At 52.4% G+C, this 4,860-nt stretch overlaps 1 protein-coding gene across 2 annotated transcripts in view; it reads right to left on the bottom strand.

The window, feature by feature from the left end:
• The window catches only part of LOC127749209 (protein bric-a-brac 1-like), a gene marked incomplete at its 5' end in the record, with an annotated part of 28,227 nt that overhangs the window by 16,516 nt on the left and 6,851 nt on the right, over positions 1-4,860 (bottom strand).

Below are 4,860 nucleotides of genomic sequence, written 5' to 3'. Positions count from 1 at the left end.
GGATGCACATTTCCATTTCCATTTGGGGATGGGGGGTGGCCCCGGGTGGCCCCTGCGCGGCGCGGCGCGGTGCGGGGGGTCGGCGACGATATGCCGGTAGAGGGGAAGCTTAGGCTGTGTGCGCCGAGGCTGAGCAGGCTGAGCGCCACACAGCGGCGGCAGCAGCCCCTTTGTTTCAGACTGTGTGCAACCACCCTGCCGTGTCGTGCCCCGCCAAGCCGACCACCGTCCGAAAAACGCCCATAAATTCGACATACGCGTTCTCATGTTCTTTTTCGATTATCGAACGCAATGTAATCGACCCGCCCTGACCGACGTGTTCCACGAACCACTTTGTGCCTTAGGATAAGTGACTGCAGGATTTACGAATTTGACCATTCGGTCACTTGACGAGGGACCTGAATGAATGTGTCCCCGTTTAATTTGGCCAGTTCTCGACAGTCGAACGGTTCGCAGTGTTGGTGGCGGGTCGGGTGGCGGGCGCCACAGGCCATAGCAAGGTGCTACGACCTCCTAAGGCATCCTGGACGGCCGGCTGCTGCCGGTGAGCGGGTCGTCGTACCTCCTCCGCATCTTCGATAGCATCGCGTTATTCACCCTTCCTAAGAGCGGCGGCAGCGGCGGCCGCGGCGGTCACCTTGGCGCGAGCTGCCGTAGTCGGGATCGCGTCTGTCCGGCCCTTCCGGCCGCCCGGCGGGAGAATTGCTCGCCAGACACTGAGGCAGTAAGAAACCAACGGAGCACAAGGGTGCGCTGCGGGCTGCCTAGTAGGCAGGCGTCAAAACTACCCGCTGCTCTCAGGTGTGCTGCGGCGGAATTTTTTTGCCTACTTGTTCTGGCTGGGCTGGGCGCAAGTAGCGTATAGTGTTCGCGCGACGGAGCCTTTGGCAGCGTGCACACTAAAAGGCTCATGACTTTGTCCTAGGGCGTGCGGAGGAGCCGAGGCAGCGCATCACAAGCGACATGACTCTGATTGCTCAATTACGTTGTATTTTCCACCGCGAGCCGCAGCAGCAGCAGCAGCAGCAGCAGCAGCAGCAGCAGCAGCAGCGCGGCCGCGTCCCTTTCTCGGCGAAGCGCGCGGAGCAGAGCATGAAGGCTGGCGGGCTGGCCCGGCGCGGCCGCGCTATGCCGGCTGCGATGTCCTCCCTTTCGAAAGGCGCGCGCGCCACCGTCGTTTGCATCTCCATTATTTTAACCGGCGTCAGCGGGAGGCGCGGGCGGCGTATGTTTCGGGCCGCCGACGGCTGAATGGGTGCACCGGCACAGGCGGCGCCGCGCTGCGCCACGCCACTCCGCGCCTCGCGAGACGCGCCGCCGCCGCCGCCGCCGCCGCCGCCGCCGCCGCCGGTCGGTCCCTTCTTCCATTGTCGATGACGCCCCCCCCCTCCCCTCCCCCAATAGTCATTAGCCCCTCATTATTGTCACTCCACACTCAGGGTGGATTAGCCCCGCACAGAGGAGGGAACAGGAAGGGGAGAGGGGGAGGCAAAGACGCGCGCGCAAAAGTAAAAGTGGAAAAACCGCTCGACGCCGCGACGAGGGGCACAAACAGCACGGCATTCAGGGAGCCGCAACCCTTCTGCCGGTACACGCGCAAAAGAAGAAATTCCTGCGATAGGGGGGGATTTTATGTTTTATCCCTGAGGCATCCCGCACGTATACCCCAAAATGCCCAACTCGTGCAAATATTTTAATTTTAAAACATTGCGTCTTAAAAATAGATCTCAAGAACTAGAAAACTGAAACTAGAAACAGCGGTGAAAACCTAGCAGCAAAAGTAAAACAGCAACAATAGTTAAAAAAAATAACTGTTCAGAACAAGTCTTTTCGCCTCTTGTGCATTGTGCATTTGCATTATTAGTGTAAACTTATAAGCAGCCATAGTTAAACACGAAATTGCATGAACAGCTGTCACAAAATTGTAAATGACCATTTGTAAATTCCAGTGTGAACATAGTATATTTCTAATAATGTGCACTTTATTGACATGTACACATTAATTACATACCGATGATGTACACTGTGCAAATACTGCACATTGTGCCTATAGGATACGTGCCATGTACACTTCATTTCAAACATACCATGTACACTTCAATGAGTAATTTGAATTAACAAAGGTTGCGTAAATGTGTGCACAGTGGGGATAGTTGGGCATAATTATGCATAATTAAGTTATTCCAAACTATAGCTGCTAGAATTTAGTGTTGAGTATCAAAATACGTTGCTCTAACAGTGTAACATGGGACATTCCAACTTCATTGTTGCAGCAGGGAGATTACTTAGCTCTTTTGATACAAGTGGGCCTTGAGATTTAGAAAACATCGTTGTCCAAAGAAACGTAATTACGAGCAATATTAGAACTGCCTTCATCCTTCCTGTACTTCCCCAAGTTTTATTAGATCAGGAGCAGAGAGCTTAGCGGTAGGATCTCATCAGATGACTCCAAATTAATAACAACAACAATAAGACGTGAATGAGAATGGATTACCGAACTGGGAAAGGGGAAGGGGTACAGGTGGGGGCACACAAATAAACCAGAGAATGAAAAAAAGGTAAAAAAAAACAAGTGCTCGTATGAGAAAGACGCTATACAATACAATCAAACCCAAGAGAAAAAATATATGACACGCATCGGTGTACAGCCGGAAGGAGAAAGGAAAAGAAGAGGTGAGGGGGCATATGTAAAATAAATAAAAAAGGAAGCTAAGGACAACTCCCTTACCTATATCTAAATCTATGACACCTTGCTGCAACAAACGCGCGTACCGTGCACTCAAAGGGGACAGATGGGAGCTATTTGAATAAAAACCGTCCTCATTTGACTTCTTATTTTTATTTTACTTTTCTCTGCTTCGTTAACTCTCTACCGTACGCGGTGACTTGAAAAGAATATTCTAGTTATTATTTCACCGTAACACATAGCTTGTATGGAACCAAGTAGTGAAAACTATTAAGATTTGTACACAAGAGTCAAGTAAATCATTTATTTTTCAGGGTAGCTATAGCTAACCAGGCTGGATCCACGGCACGGCAATATGACTCCATGTACACCTCCTTGTTTCCCCCAGTGAGTAGGCGCAAGCGAGTGCCCTTATGTTTCGCGGCAATACTCACACGTATGTTTTTGCGCGTTAGTTCTACTTTCGCGCTCCGCACCACCGTCATTTGCACGCCATTTATTATGTTATTACTATTATTCGGGCGGGCGCGGGTGAGCCGGGCAGGGCAGGCCGGCAGGCTGCGAGGAGCGGCGCTGCTGGCTCCGTCCCGGCTCCGTCCCGAGGGTCCCCGCCAAGGCCAGTCCGTGTGGCAACCACTACTTATTATTGTGCTTTATAGTTATGCCTCCCAATGCCACGCCGCTGCGCTGCGCGGCGCGGAGCGCCACTGTACTCGAGCCGACACCGAGGCGGCGGCGCTGGCGCGACGCGACGCCCGCGAGGTGCCTTCTTCGCCGTCATCGGGGCAGCCCGACGAATATCTGCACGCTACATTGCCATAACACTTGTTCCGAACGTACTTCCATATAAATCGATTTCAAATGTCACGTTGTTTTCGAAATAATTCCACGGCGGCCGAGATAGCTAATCAACGACTCGGGAAAGAACACGCAGGTGCTCGAACGCGACTATAGGAAGGGCGGGAGCGCGACTCGAGAGCACGAAGGGAAGGGAGCCGACTCTATTCAGCAAAGCTCGGATATACCCAAAACAATTTCCATATAACACGCAATTTCCTCAACAACGGGGCAATTTTCGAAAACGGCGGCCTATGATCTTCATCACGAAGCTTTTGCCCGCTGAGGGAGCTGCGGCGGGGCTCGGCACACAGTCATGCACCGAGCCAAACGGCACCAGCGTTTTAAAATGTGCCACTTGAAAACGTTGACGCAGCAGCAGCTCGCGAAAATGGCGCGTGAAACTTAAGTCATACCACGCCGAACAGTCATAGAGTCAGAATTTTGGAGCGGTTACACCGTCTATGCCTGCAACACGCTAATACACACTTTTCGACCAAATGTGAGGCAGCCTAACACTTGCGATTTTTGTTGTTGTTGTTGTTGCAATGGGAAGTATAAATATTCTAGCAAATGTTTGTCACTTATTCAAAATTGATAACAGAGCAAAAGGATATTCCAAAACATGTGAAAGATCTCATCGAAGGAAAACGATTTTCCTAGTTTATTTAATATCCTGATTTGAGCCGAAATCGACGGAGCAGGAGTTAAAACCTAACTTACTCATTAGGATTGCTTGAGTTGACTTATTACATTGACGTGATAGTACAAAATTCTCATTTCTATCAGGATACTAAAAACGAAGTTTTGTGGCAAAGAGACACATGCAAAAAGCGTCCCTTAGATTTCTTACTACTCTTGCATTCCCTCTCAATGAACGTCCGCGAAGCATGCGACCACGCACGACAGCTAGGGGCAGAGACCGGGCAGCGCAGGTAAGGCGGGGAGAAGGGCGGAAGATTGATCAAGCAGCTGTGGCGTTCAATGCGGTTAAGTGGCTGCTAGAGTGGGTGGTTGAGCGTGGGTGAGGTGCGGCTGAGGTGGGGTTGAGGTGGGGCTGAGGTGGGGCTGAGGTGGGGTTGAGGTGGGGCTGAGGTGGGGTAGAGGTTTGGGGTTAAGGCGGGCATGAGCGGGTCGAGGCGGTTTGTTCAATCAGAGAGGGGCAGGCCACTGGGGGCGGGGGCCCCTCCGCCCCTCCCCACTCCCACACGAGATGTGTCTCCAACGGTCTCCAATCAGGAGCGCCACTGCCAGGCCAGACCCCCGAGTCTTGGCCGCAGCCGCTGTCGGGGCCAGCGGAACGGGCGCGTCTCCGGGGGAAGGGGGGTGAGGGGTGG

This window comes from Frankliniella occidentalis, unplaced genomic scaffold (assembly GCF_000697945.3).
Source record: "Frankliniella occidentalis isolate FOCC.00 unplaced genomic scaffold, Focc_3.1 Scaffold3, whole genome shotgun sequence".
NCBI classification, from domain to species: domain Eukaryota; kingdom Metazoa; phylum Arthropoda; class Insecta; order Thysanoptera; family Thripidae; genus Frankliniella; species Frankliniella occidentalis.
Note: the sequence above shows the minus strand (reverse complement) of the source record. Positions and strands in the feature narration are given on the sequence as shown.